This window comes from Pinus tabuliformis, chromosome 4_1 (assembly GCF_031772625.1).
Source record: "Pinus tabuliformis cultivar Carrire ecotype Pingquan chromosome 4_1, CPIR1, whole genome shotgun sequence".
Lineage (NCBI taxonomy): Eukaryota > Viridiplantae > Streptophyta > Pinopsida > Pinales > Pinaceae > Pinus > Pinus tabuliformis.
The window spans coordinates 749,218,980-749,234,760 of NC_142303.1; the positions used below are offsets into that span (position 1 = coordinate 749,218,980).

Genomic DNA, 15,781 nt, shown 5'->3' on the forward strand with positions numbered 1-15,781 from the left:
GGATAAAATTGCTTGGAGGGATATTGTCCTGGATTGATGAAGTAATGTTATAGTGAATTGTGCTTTTTTATTATGAGTACTTTCTTCCATTTTGCAATGTTGTAGAATTAGGATTTCTATTAGTCTTTCATGACATGTTGGATATTTTGTGAATCGAAAATCTCCTTTGCAAGATCGGTCACCTAGATCCATCAAAGAAACTTAGAATAGCATCCCTTGACCTTAAATCTCCAATTAAATGAAAATCGTTAGGTTTGCTTATGAGGCTTTCTCTCTCATACCAAGGTCTTCCACCTTTGACCTTGCATTTTTTCTTGACACCATATACCCAAGATTGATAACGCACTAGCCTTTGTGTGCCAATCTTTCAAAAAAAATTGATCTTTTTCTTCTTTTCATGGTAAACAAGGGTTAGGTTACAGCAAAATCTACATTCAATAGGATAAAATACCTTAGATGTCATAGTCCTAGGGTTAGGATTTGCATCTCTTAAATTGAAAAAGGAAAAAATCATTTTTATGCATTTTTCAGCCATAATTTTAGGGATTACGTGTAGGGATTAGTAGTTGCTTTTTGCATTTTTGGCCATTGAAAAGATGTTGTAATATTTTCCCTTACTTCATTATTAAATAGCCTTTGATTATTTATTGATTAAACTTAATGGTGGGATGTTTTCATTAGTGTTGTCATAAATTTTGCATGTTGTAAATTACCTATATCATAAACCATAATTTATAGTAGCAATCATTTAATTAAGGTAGCATGTGTTTGGAATCTATTTGAGCATCTTTAGGACTTATCTCATCCATCTAGACTTAGTCATATGTTTTAGTTCTTTAAACTTAGCCATTTGGAGGATGGGGCTTGAGAAATATGGAGCAGTTCGCTTTAGCCCTTTGCTACCAAAAGTGGATGGTGGATGCTTTTTTGAAAATAACTTGTGGTGCTTAGCCATGAGGTTATAATACCTAAAAGTGATAAGTCGATGGAGGTATTGTTAAGACAACAGTCAAAATCGACTAGGGGGAGGTCAATGATTTGGAGAACTGTGGTTTGAGGGATATAGGTTATAGAAAATTGGATCACGTGGAAAAATGGTAAACGCAGAAATGTATTAAATATACGAAATATGTGGATTGGGTGTGACAGTAGGCACAAATTGTCTACAAATCTAGTAGTTTTTCTAAATTCTCATGGTGTTTATTATATTGCAAATATGCTAGAGCTGATCCCACAGATGCTGAGAATCAAGTTTGTGCTTTTGCCCAAGATTTACAAATCTCACCATTTTTTAATAGGTGAATGGAATCCTTTTGTTTTATGACTTTGGAGAAAGCAGGTATTTTCTTAAATAAGGATGAAGGGATAGTCTTTCTTGGTCTAAAAATAAGCAATGTGGGGATATTTCGACAAAGCAGAGATATAATGCTTTGATTCAGTAAAATATGACTTGTGAATCAAAATGGTGGTTTAATATAGTTTGAATGGTCAAGGACCCCCAAAATGCCATCTCTTTTTATGTTTTATTCTTGAAAGGAAAATTCTCATTTGGGATGTTTTTGCAGAAATGGGTGGGAAGGTCCCTAGTAAGGATGGAATTTGACGGGGAAATTGCATGTCATGTGGTCAATTGCCCGTCAAATACAACCAATTTTTTTCGTAACCATCAACATCCTTTGTAAAAATCATTAGAACAAGTACTATAGTTGCCTAAATCGTCAAATTTGACAAGTGATTTGGATTTGAAATTCCTACCCTGGTCCCTAGATTCTGTGTTTTATGTCGTCAAAATGGTGAATTTGTTGATGAAATCAGTTGAAGACATTCTACTTCAATTGAATCTCCTAGGTGACGACTTCACCTATCCATTTCGCCCATCTGCTGCACCTTACTGTGTAGCATCATCATGCATCTTCATGTTGCTCATGATCACTGTGTTGCCCATACATCAAGTTGTCCACGACTTCATACTTCAACTGCTCATGCATCATCATGCTGCCCATGATCTCACCATGTTGTCTCAATCATCATTATGCATGCCCATCATGCTGCATCATATTGTTCTATTGTTGAGTTGTTGTATACAACTTTACAGACCTCCATCATCACGCTATACATATTTTGATGTTGTCATCATGATGACTGGTTAGAGTACCAAGCACTATTGAAACAGTCCTTCAAACAAACGAGGACACTTCTTTGGTTATGTTGTTGATTTGGGCAGATGTACAAGTCCTCAAAACTCATACACAATCCTAGACTGTGGTGTTATGGTCTGCGGCCTAACACACAGTCTTTCTATGGCTTCCAGGCAACATAAACCTTGCTTCTTTTCCTTCCAACGAGATACCAACAGATCTATCCCTTAGCTCCTCTAACTCTATTCTCCTACAAGAAGAGAACAACTTTATGCAGTCACAAAAGAATACGCAGACAGTCTTGTTTCTATGATGATGTTGTCACCTACAGCAACTCGAACTTTCCTTCTTTTACGTTGTCAACAGGCTTTGATTAGCTGTGATAATGTCTATTCTTGGAGTGTGTCTTAGGGCTCTCTTATCTGTGGTTGGGGCCTCCTTTGGCCAGCGAATATGGACTGCATTAGGTTGCGTATTAGGGCCTGAATATAAGTCTCCAAGTCAGCGTATTAGGGCCTCTATATAAAACTTCTGGACAGTGTAATAGTGCTTCCATATTAAACTTTTGGACAGCGTATTTAGTGCTTCCATATTAAACTTCTGGACAGCGTATTTAGTGCTTCTGTATTAAACCTCTGGACAGCGTATTTAGTGCATCACTTGACTGTGTAATGGAGCTTCTTTAGTTAGTGGATAGGAACCTTCCCTTGACTGCGGCTAAGGCACGTTTGAACTGTGGCTAGGGCACAGTTGAACTGCAGCTAGATCATTATCTCAACTGCGTATAGGGCATCATCTGAATTGTGTATAGGGTCTCCTCAATGTCTGTGGATCTAGGCTTATCCAAGCGTTCCTTTGTTGTTGATAGGGATTTCCCTTTAGCTGCATATGAGGCCTCCTTTACTGCGGCCAGATCTCCTTAACAAAGTACAGCAGCTAGGGCATCATCCAAGGCTAATGTATTCTTCTTAGTGTCTCTCCTTCACCAATAACCCAAGACGTGGAGAGGAGGAGATCACTTGAAGAATGTATTGTATTAATGACTCCAAATCCTCTCTTATTTATACTAAAAGCGGATGATTGAATAGACATGACGTTTGGGCTTCTAGAGCCTACATAAGAGCTGGTCGGCTTGATAATAATTACATAAACAAAATAAATTCATATCTCCATAAATACTTATTGGAATCGGATGATCTTTGGATCAATCCTACACCTCTCGATGAGAGGGATCCAATAAAAATATCAACTGCCATAAATAAGCCGACCCACATGGAGTTTGGCCCTAGTTGCCAATTTAACACTCCCTCTCAACTAGGGAGAACTCCATCCATAGATCCATAAGTCTGACTGTACTATCTCTGCCATCAATACCCTGCACTGCTCGACCCAGCTCTGCTCTGCTCAACTCAGCTCTGTTGGCTCTGCTCTGCTTTTCTCAACTTAGCTCTGTTGAACTATGAAGAAGAAGAATTGATCGAGAATGTCTCATGCCATTCTCCACTGACCCGAAGTCAGTCTCAGAGTGCGTACCACTGGTCCCAGACCAGTCTCTGCTGACCCAAAGTCAGCGTCATAGTATGTACCATTCCTACCACTGGTCTCAGACCAGTATCACAGTCTCAGATAGTGTACCACTAGTCCCAGACCAGTCTCAACCAACCCGAAGTCAACATCATAGTGTGTACCTCTCTCACTGGTCCCAAACCAGTATCATAGGCTCAGAGAGTGTACCACTGGTCCAAAACCAGTCTCAACCGACCCGAAGTCAGCGTCATAGTATGTACCACTCTCACTGGTCCCAGACCAGTCTTGCACTGACACGAAGTCAGTCTCGGAGTATGTACCACTGGTCCCAGACCAGTCTCAACCAACCTGAAGTCAACGTCATAGTATGGTACAACTCCTACCACTGGTCCCAGACCAGTATCATTGATCCCAGATCAATGGAGGCCATCCTAGCATAGGGAGTACGGTAAATACAACGATGCGTCCATCGGTACCACTATGGTCCCTAACTTCATTTCCCTGCTCATTGATCAGATGAGAGGTACTTCCCATAAGTCCCACACTGTATGGGTAGGATGCCTCGACAGGAGAACTAATCAATCCTGTCCTCACAGAAGAACACATCAATCCAGGCCGCCATGGAGAGCACATCAATCCAGGCCTCACAAGAGAACACATCAATCCAGGCCTCACAAGAGAACACATCAATCTTGCTACAATCACCATGGAAAACACATCAATGCAGGCCTCACAGGAGAACACATCAATCCTGCTACACAGGAGAGCGAATCATCCTGTTCCACAAGAGAGTGAATCATCTTGTCCCACAAGAGAGCAAATCATCTTGTTCCAGTGCGCACCACCAGGGGAGGGTGAGTCACTCTGTGGTCGTATGTTGCTCCAGAAAGAACCGCAAGCTCCCCAGAGCTCCCAGAGCTCAATGTATGCATGACCCTTTTACAAAGGTCTCTCGACGACTCCAAGTCATTTGGGAAAATCACAAATTTGATCTTTCCCCGTGGCTCTGACTTGTACATCATCTCAGTGGGATGGAGCCTCCTTGCTCATCGACTTACCATATCCCAGATAACGCAATATTTGATGTCTATCTGTTGGAGCAATCATTGAATACAGGATTCCTCAATAATTAAATCCCACCTCTGGTTGTCACAGAGAATCACAGTGATATTCATCATGTGTACTCACTGAAGATTTTCCATAACCAGGGAACTTCATACAAGGTCATACTCATAGTTAGGTATCTGGTCTCGACGGTACTTATAACAACCGATTTCTACTTCCTGCTCATCCATGATATTGAAGCAGAATCCAAAGAGAACCAACACTGAGAAGTGCTCTAGTGATCCTCCACAATGCCTGCCCAGTCAGCATTCGAATAATCATGCAGTTTTCATATTTCCGGCAGTGTATCTCAATCCATGAGAGATTGTGCCCCGAAGATATCTCAGAGGATTCTTGGCATCAATCTAGTGAGGCCCAACCAAATATGAGCTCACCATGCTAACTGCAAAACATATGTCTCGACAGAAGTTCACCAAGAACATCAACGAGATTGAGTTTATGAAACTCAAAGGCATTTCCCAAATCTGGTCCGACATCACTACCATATAGCTTCTGAAAGTTAATATCCTTGAGGTAGTCACAGGCTTGCAATTTATCATTCCACATACAGAATCCAACTCCCTCTGTTTCCTACAAATGAGAGGGTCTGCACCTGTCAGACATAGGTGCCGGTATGAGAGGTCTATCATCCACAACCTTCGAGTAATGGTTTGGATCGATTTCACTCCTAGTGAATCTCAGCTTCATCAGACAGTTATCAATCCTCTCATACTACGCCCGGGGTATTTTGCTTCAAGCCATAGAGGGCTTTATTCCACTTGTATACATGAGATTCCTGTTCATGAATCTCAAACTCCACAGGTTATTCCAAACCTGTGGATCTGCTACATGAGGGGGAAAGGTCCCCTTGTAAGATTTTCCTTCAGTACATCTCAGACATGTACCTTCATGCTCTTTTTGAATTCAGGCATCTCTGTCACCATCTGACTCACAAACCTCCGGTGCTGTGTCAATGGACATGGTCCCCAGTGGATTTCCTGCAACTTGATACAACCCTGAACTCAAAAACATCTTCGAAAATTCAATTTTCAAACACATAACTTTCCATTGACAAATGCCACCATAAAACCTTTTACTTCCTTTTCGGGATAGGTGGCATCAGCTCCATGTGTAATCCCACGACTGTTTCCATCTCTATCAAATTAGAGAGTGCACCCTTCTATCCAATGAAGTGCTTTGAAGCACTACAATCAATATGCCAGATTCCCAAAGCATCTAAAGGAGAGGGCCAATACAAGATAACACTTCTCTATCTTATCAAAAACAATATTTGATTCTTCTTACCTGGGGTTCCTTGCTTCCTTGAAGAGTCGGCCATGTCTTTGATGACCTGCATCTCTGTCATTCAGACACTCCTTCGCATAAGGGCCGAACTCATAACCAAGACATCTACCTTTCCTTCCACCCTTAGATCCGAACTTCCTAATGAAGTGATCTTAAGGTATCCCATTAGAAGTTCTGCTACGCCATTCTATAATATGCTCTGTTTCGACTTCACCCTAAGTGAATTGTGAAGAATCCATTGATCCTTTTGTCTTGTCCCAATTGTCTTCGTTGATTGCTCTTTCACTCTTGCTTGGGCATTCTCTTCACCTAAGCTCTGATACCATGTTAATTTTGCGTATGTTCTATGCTAGAGCAATTTATTTAATTTATTTTCCATATTAACAATCACATCAACGTAAAGTAAACTGTAGATAGAACATAAATATAAATCGCAAAAGACAAGCCAAGACAAGAGGACACAAGATGTGGCGCATGCCAGGGACAAACCCCACAATGTGTGGGGAAACCCTTTGATCAAATCTTCTTTTATCTTCAAAGTTCAGCAAAGAAAGAGAGAGAGAGAGATAATACATTTACAACAAAAGTCAACACTTTGACTTATCTGGATCTGAGCATAGATCATTTCCTATAATGATGAGATCAGTTGAAGACATTCTACTTCCACTGAATCTCCTAGGTGACGACTTCATCTATCCATTTCATCCATCTGTTGCACCTTACCATGTAGCGTCATCATGTTGCATCATGCATCTTCATGCGCTCATGATCACTGTGCTACCCATACATCAAGTTGTCCATGACTTCATACTTTAGCTACTCATGCATCATCATGCTGCCCATGATCTCACCATGTTGTCTCAATCATCATTATGCATGCCCATCATGCTGCATCAGACTGTTCTATTGTTGAGATGTTGTACACAACTTTACTGCCCTCCATCATCATGCTGTACATATTATGCTACTGTCATCATGATGACCGGTTAGGGTACCAAGCACTATTGAAACAGTCCTTCAAACAAACTAGGACACTTCTTTGGTTATGATGTTGATTTGGGCATATGTACAAGTCCTCAAAACTCATACACAATCCCAGACTGTGGTATTATGGCCTGCGGCCTAACACACAGTCTTTCTATGGCTTCCAAGCAACATAAACCTTGCTTCTTGTCCTTCCAACGAGATACCAACAGATCTATCCCTTAGCTCCTCTAACTCGGTTCTCCTACAAGAAGAGAACAACTTTATGCAGTCACAAAAGAATACGCAGACAGTCTTGTTTCTATGACGATGTTGTCACCTACAGCAACTCGAACTTTCCTTCTTCTTTTACAGTGTCAACAGGCTTCGATTAGCTGTGATAGTGTCTATTCTTGGAGTGCGTATTAGGCCTCTTTTATCTGTGGTTAGGGCCTCCTTTGGCCAGCGAATATGGACTGCATTAGGCTGCGTATTAGGGCCTGAATATAAGTCTACAGGTCAACGTATTAGGGCCTCCATATAAAACTTCTGGACAGTGTAATAGTGCTTCCATATTAAACTTCTGGACAGCATATTTAGTGCTTCCATATTAAACTCTTGGACAGCGTATTTAGTGCTTCCATATTAAACTTATGGACAGCATATTTAGTGCTTCCGTATTAAACTTCTGGACAGCGTATTTAGTGCATCACTTGACTGTGTAATGGAGCTTCTTTAGTTAGTGGATAGGAGCCTTCCCTTGACTGCGGCTAAGGCACGTCTGAACTGTGGCTAGGGCACAGTTGAACTGCAACTAGATCATTATCTCAACTGCGTATAGGGCATCATCTGAACTGTGTATAGGGTCTCCTCAATGTCTGTGGATCTAGCCTTATCCAAGCCTTCCTTTGTTGCGGATAGGGCCTTCCCTTTAGCTGCATATGAGGCCTCTTTTACTGCAGCCAGATCTCCTTCAACAACGTACAACAGCTAGGGCATCATCATCCAAGGTCAGCGTATTCTTCTTAGTGTCTCTCCTTCACCAATAACCCAAGACGTGGAGAGGAGGAGATCGCTTGAATAATGTGTTGTATTAATGACTCCAAATCCTCTCTTATTTATACTAAAAGCGGATGATTGAATAGACATGACGTCTGGGCTTCTAGAGCCTACATAAGCACTGGTCGGCTTGATAACAATTACATAAACAAAATAAATTCATATCTCCATAAATACTTATCGGAATCGAATGATCTTTGGATCAATCCTACACCTCTCGATGAGAAGGATCCAATAAAAATATCAGCTGCCATAAATAAGCTGACCCACATGGAGTTTGGCCCTAGTTTCCAATTTACCAACTACTTAGTATTTTACTTTTGTTGTGATGAGAGCTTAGTGAGACTTTGCACTAGGCTGTCATATTTTGTGGTAAAAAACCCTATTTTCTAAATCTTCATATCAAAAAGCATTCTCCTAAGAAAAACTGCCTTACATACTCTTTTCATTACTTAGTATTCTACTTTTGTTGTGATGAAAACCGATTCTAGGGGGTTGTCACATTCAACCCCTCAACGTTCAATCTCCTGAACCTATGGGTTATGGACCCACGAAACTCGCTTATCTCAACCTTATTTGTGCAGCAATGGAACTCGTGGCTCTCAAAACCCTAACTTTTGTCATTATCCCTAATGAAATTTCTCCAAAACTGTCTTCTCCCTTAGATCAAGGTCCGAGAGGATTTTTCCACCACAACCCAACTCAAAGGCACAGCACTGGTCTGAAGGCGCTTCACCTAAGTTGTCCAAGCAATCAGGGGTTTGTGACCGGGCATTTTCATCGCACAGGCCTAAATATCGACAACCATTATCCATAAGAGATCAGTGGTTGTCAATCCATCAGTGCCAATAGTCTGGCTACTTCTAATCGCATCTCCTCCCCAATGATCTATTCGGCTCAGTCCAACAGTTCGGGTTGAGTCCCATCTTGTTCGACCCACTTGGGGGTCCAAACGAGTTCGAGGGTCCAACCCCTTTTCCAACATTTATTTTATGTTGAGGCCCAAAGAACTAAATAAGTGGGTCCATTGCCAATTCAACTTCAGCTCTTACATCATGCTTTAGTTGTGTTTGAATCCCGAAGGCTCAATCTGATCTAAGACTTTGTCCATCTCTTCCATACTCAACTTTGGCCTTGGCCCGATACTGCAACGTCACACGAACCTCCAATCTAAGGTTTCTTGCCTCTCGTCTTTTGGGGTCTGAAAACTCGCCGTCTCACCTGGTTAAGGTTCATTCAATTAACCCACAAGACTCACAAAAATAGCTTGGTAAACACAAATTCAAACAAGGGGTACGAAAACTTAGATTCAAAATGGAAACAATTACATCCTACGCCTCTCAAGTCTGAGGCCTTCTCTCTCGACCTAATTCTTACATTAGATTGGCCACCTACCTAACATTTGCAGGTTGCCCATATAAAAGTAAACAAAACCCTAACAGACAAGAAGAATATTGCCATGTCATGCATCCTAGAGGCTACCAGACAAATATTCATTTACAATTTTACAAAAAACAGAGGAAATCATGTCCTCCTACAATTTCCACATGGCTCCATCTGGAGGCTTCTGGGAATCATTTTCGGTTTGGGGGTGGAAGTGGTTTATGCCCCTGCATCTCGACCTAATTCTTACATTGGATTGGCCACCTTCCTAACATTCACAGGTTGCCCATATAAAAATAAACAAAACCCTAACAGACAAGAAGAATCTTGCCATGCCATGCCTCCTAGCGGTTGCCAGACAAATATTCATTTACAACTTTACAAAAACCAGAGGAAATCGTGTCCTCCTACAATTTCCACATGGCTCCATCTAGAGGCTTCTGGAATCATTTTCAGTTTGGGGGTGGAGGTGGTTTATGCCCTTGCATCATACTCCCACAATTGAAAATCTTCATGATATCCTGATCATGAGCCTTCATTGTTGCATCTCGTTCATCTTCAATCTCGGTCTTCTTTTTCCTCATGTATCGTTGAGCTTCTGCTTGAACTCAGCAGTACGCTGCAACTAACCCGACACTAACACCTCACCAAGCTCTCTCCTCCGGCTCAGCCTTCTGGTATCACAAGTTCACTTTCCTCTATAACCTCTCGAGCTTCCTTTGCTCCTCTAGTTGTTGCACGTTGCTCACCTCCCTTAAAAATTCTACCCACAAACGCCTGTTGAATTGTCCCAACAACTTCTACCCAACCACAACTGGAAGTTGTCCTCCTTCATCCTGCGGGAAACATTTCCCTACTCTGATACCACTTGATGAAAACAGATTCTGGAGGTGTATCAAATTCGGACCCCTACTAGTTCAATCTCCTGAACCTGTGGGTTATGGGCACATGAAAATCGGGCAATCTCAACCTTTTGTGTAACAATGAAACTCGCACTTCTCCAAATCCCCAAATAAAAACAATGATCGAAGGCGTTTAAGCTTCTCTCCCTTAGAGAAATGGCGTTCTCTTGTTCTTTGCACGACATTGGATACACATTGGTTTTGGCCACTCAATCAAAAATTCAAAGGTTTGGGGTTCCAAATCAATATATCAGCCAGGTCTAGGACTATTTAGGATGCATCCCATCTTATTCAAGGGTTTGAACGATCTTGCCTGATCTACAACTCGACAAAGGACTCTCGTTTGATGCTGAAAGGTTCAATCCCAAATTTATTTGAGCTGGGTTCCACTTCATTTGGGGTTTGAGACATTAGGGGGTCCAACCCTTTTCCACTTGACAACCTTGTTTGAAGCCCGAAGGCTCGAATACACGTGGCTCCCCTTTATGTCCAGGGATTCACCCTTTTTCACGTGTTTGTCTTGTGGTTGAAGTCCAAATGTTTGGTCTAGAGTTGATTGAATATTCGCTCAGTGAAGTTCTGGATCATTCCCACAACCTCGATCAAAACCTAAACTCTCAATCTGTCCCTCCTTGCATCTTCTGCTCTCTCTATTGACAAGAGTTGGCGTGCGCCAAATGCATGGACTATCAAACTCAACAGGTTTCCTTTGTTCTAAGACTGCAAACCTCATACGAACTCTTGCAACCCACGTAATTTTTCCACGGCATGCCTCCTAGAGGCTTCCAAACAAATATTTGTTCACAATTTTACAAAAACAAGAGGAAATCATGACCTATAATTTCCACGTGGCTCCTTCTGAAGGCTTCTGGGGATCAATATTTTTTTTTGGAAGGGGGGGGGGGGGGGGGTTATGCCCATACATCATGTCGATCAAACCAACCAAATCTAAACGTACATACCCACAACATAGCGGCTTTGCTTATGTTGTACAGAATACCAAAGTCAAGTGTCCATTTACGATATCTTAACACCCTCTTTGTTGCAATCCAATGTTCTACTTTTAGTGCTATCATGAATTTGGAAATGAAGCTTGTGGCATAGTTCAAATCAAGCCTAGTGGTTGAAGGTCTAGCAAGCTTCCCACAAGTTGCCTATAGACTAACTCATTAATTGTCTTAAAATCAATCTTGGTTAAAAGCTCCAACACTCTCTATAGGTATAGACGAGATTTCACAATCTATCATTTTGAACCTGCCAAGAAAACCCTTGGCATATTTTGTTTGTGAGACCAAAATGTTGCTACATGTTTGCCTAACCTCCACACCTAGATAGTAATGTGTGGGGCCTTAGGTTATTCATATCAAAATCTTTACTCATATTAGATTTGATATGTTCAATAGCACTTGCCTCACTAAGTATAATAAAATGCCATTGACATATCCAAAAGACCCCACTAGAACCCATACTCATCCAAGTATCTATCAATTTAATGTCCCATGCCCTAGATTCCTAATTCAAGCCATATAGAGCCTTCTTTACTCTACAAACAAGATGCTCTCTCCCTAGACCCCCAAAACCCTATGACAGATACATGTAGACTTCTTCCTCCAAATCTGCACTGAGGAAGCCACTTTTCACATCCAATTGATGGACCTTCCAGCCAAACTGCACTATCATGGCTAGAACTAATTAGATGGCGTCATTTTTATTGTAGGAGCAAAGATCTCCTCATTGCCAATGCACACTTGCTGAGAGAACCCTTTTGCAACCAATTGTGCCTTGTAGTTGTCAAGTGTGCCATCCACCTTATATTTGACTTTGTACACACATTTGCACCCAATGGATCTCTTCATTGGTGGAACACCTATGAGATCCCAAGTATGATTTTTCATTAGACTCTCATTTTGATTGCGATGGCCTTCTCCCATTCAGTTTTCATTGTTGCTTCCTCAAACACCTATGGCTCATAAACACCCTAAACATTGGCCATATGAACAAAGTTAACCATGTTTGGTTTATGTTTGCCCTCATCTTTCAATGATCATCCCTCAATCATATCACACACCCAAACATCTCTAATGGTGTTGGACCACAACTTTGGCCTCTTCTTGGGATGCTCTTCATCCAAATTGATATTGTCACAATGACTTGGGCTACCTATACTCGAGTCATCCAAATTTTGATTCCATTGGTCCACATAAAATTTTACCATTATCAACCTGGAAGACTCCTCATGCGCACAATCTTCCCCCTTTTTAGGTGGAGCTACCTAAAACTTGACTCCAAATCCTTAGCTGCAACAACTACTCTATTGTAATGGTGATCTCTAGAGAAGCTTAATGATAATCATTGTACCCTTTGATCATAAGTTCCTTTCTCTCTAGGTTTAACTTGGTTCTCTTCTCTTGTGGAATCCAGGCATATGCAATAGAACCAAAGACCTTAAGATGACTAGCATTGAGCTCACTCTGTGGTCTTCTACTTCATTGCCATCATTAGAGATCTATTCAACTAAAAAAATTATTTGGAACAAACTTGTTCTCCAATATAAACATGGCCATCTCTACGATAGTGTGGTTCCTCCTCCAACAATTCCCATGTTTTAGCATAAAACTTAAGAAGTTATTGAATTCCTTGGAACAAAATTCCCTCACATATTAAGACCTAAGAGTGGTAATGTGCCAACCTAAGTCTTTTTCTACTAATGCTTGAAACTTTTGAAATTTATGAAATATTTCAAATTCCTATTTTAGAAAATACACCCACAATTTCCTATTGTAGTCCTCAACAAAAAGGAGGAAATACCTAGCACTAGTGATGGATGTCTTGCTCATTGGTCCACAAACATTTGCATGAACTAGCTAAAGGACTTTGTTCACTCTCAAAGGTTGTCCTTCATCAAATGTCATTCTATCCTACTTCCTTGCCTAACAAGCTCCACAAACACCCTATTTGTTATTGGATGTCAATAAGTCCATCTACCATATTCTCTCGATCCAACTAAGAGACATAGATCTAGATTAGGTGCCCATACCACAAATGCCAAAGTATTGATGTCTAATGCACTACTAGTTTCCAATGCATGCTCCCTGACCTATTCGATGTCGACCAATCTGAACAATCCATGATCCTCTACACCAAGGGCAATTATCTCCTTGTGCACTTACTAACTCGTAGTATTTGTGATTGCTAAAGTTGGCATCCAGATGGTGGAAATGCCTCATAATTTAACCCTCTGAGAGTATTTAAGCTTCATGCCTAGTACATAGTACACATTGAGGAAAATTAACATTTCCCTCTAAAATAAATTTCCGTAAACCCTTGGCTTCCTACCATGAACTCTTGCCTCCCACCAAATATTAATGAATCCTTATAGCAATAGGTAGATACTCTGCGAACCAACCCTTCCTATTGGTGAAGTGTTGTGTGATGCACCAAAATAAAAGTCCCAAGTAGATCACCAAAGCTTATATGCTTACTTCTTGATCATGGTTGCATAAGAGGCTAACTCCTCCTCTTATATGCTCTACGACATAAGCCTTCTACTAAAGCCCTCCTTGGTTGACTTTCCAATGAGCCAACTTATTTTTGCAATGCTCCTTCATATGGCCCACCTTGCACAATGGTGACATGTGATGTTTTCAAACTCTTGATTGCAACTCCACTGCTGCCTTGAACTTTCTTCTTTTCCCACTTGCCTTTGCCCTTAGACATTTGTTGCAAAGGCCTACTCTCTAGCTTTTACCTCACTACTACTACCAAATTTTCTCTTCCATCTGTCCTGCTGTAGGAGCTTATCGCACAAGTCATTAAACTTTAGGTCAACATTCATAGTGGTGATGTTTAAGGCCTCAATAACGTGCTCATGGTAAGCATATCAATGAGATCTCCTGCCTTGAACTTTCTTCTTTGCCCACTTGCCTCTGCCCTTGACATTTGCTGCAAAGGCCTATTCTCTACCCTTTAATTCACTACTACTACCAAACTCTTTCTTCCATCTACCCTGCTATAAGAGCTTATTGCACAACTCATTAAACTTTAGGTCAACGTTCATAGTGTTGATGTTTAAGGCATCAAAAAGGTGCTCATGGTAAGCCTTTCAATGATATTAGCGTTGATGGTAAGTTTTTCAACAGGATTACCAACATGTCCAGCTCTTGCATCTTCCAACAACCAGTAGCCAACAATTGTTCTCTAATATCCTGGATTTTGAATAAATGCTCTTTTAATGCTGTACTCTCATCCATCATGAACAAAAACAATATGTTATTAAGGAACAAGGTTCTTCCCTTGTCTGAAGTTTCATGCAACTCTCTCAAATGCTTCCAAAGCCATATTAAAGTCCTCCCTCTCTGCAACTGAAGAGATGTTTCAACTGTCATGGACAAGTTGGTGTTACTGTTTCTTTTTCCATCTCACTCAGCAAACTCATCCCAATCTCTACCCACAGGTTGTGGTTGAGTATCTTTAACTAGAACGATAGCAACCAAGCACCTGTACTCAAATATGCCCAACATACATTGCTTCCACATAGTGTAGTTCTTACCAGAGAATCTTTGGCTGCATTAAAGCATGATTTTGGGTCAAGAGACCATGGCACAAGTTGAAGATGCAGAAATATTACTAAAACAGAGTAAAATGCTCAAAATATATGTTCTTCCCTTCCTCATTCTGTAATCCTGAAGTAATAACACCCGGACAATAGCTCTAAACACTTGTAGCAGGCATGTATCACTAAAAAAACTAAAAAACACAATGATTTATGATAAATCTTTCCAAAACACCACAGATTTTTATAAATTTGTTCAATATTAGCAACAAAACACAGGGATCTGCACAAACAAAGCCAAAACATGCAGATTTTGATAGACCTGCTAAAAAACAGCGCCAAATCATGCAGATCTGCTAACAAACAACACCAAAATAGTTCATTTCTCCTAGGATCTAATGAAAAACGTGAAACAAGTAGCTAAAACTTCCGGGACTACAAATATAGGCATACTACAGACAAGAACAGTTTAGATCTACTTCCAATTCGTCTGTATTGTCAAAAACTTGAGAAATTTCATGGAAAACTGATCATTATTCACCCGTACAATCAATTTCTGGTGTCCATACAGTCAATTTGGTAGCTCAAAATTTCTTCCAGGAACCATTGTATAAGTCTGAAATCCACATGTGCAATCTAGATCCTTTCTGGTTGTCGATTCATACAGATCATTACATGTATGACTCTTTCAGCTCATATGTACAATTGACGACTGACCTCTGGCCACTCTAACAACCATACTGTCATAGAGCTGAACTGCACAACTTTTCTTTTAACAACTCTCCCTTCTTATCCTTTTTCGAAACCACAATTGCAAGGTTCCTTTAAAAAAAGGCACGACTTCAATT

General features: G+C 40.7%; 1 long non-coding RNA gene across 4 annotated transcripts in view; it reads right to left on the minus strand.

The window, feature by feature from the left end:
* LOC149178308 (uncharacterized) overlaps positions 1-15,781 on the minus strand; it is a 43,952-nt gene that overhangs the window by 10,598 nt on the left and 17,573 nt on the right. The window contains exon 3 of one of the 4 annotated variants that reach the window (XR_016258180.1): positions 15,734-15,755. The exons of the other annotated variants lie outside the window; for them this stretch is intronic. This is a non-coding gene — a long non-coding RNA (uncharacterized LOC149178308). Of the gene's footprint in view, positions 1-15,733; positions 15,756-15,781 lie in introns of those variants that run through there. 4 annotated transcript variants of the gene reach the window in all.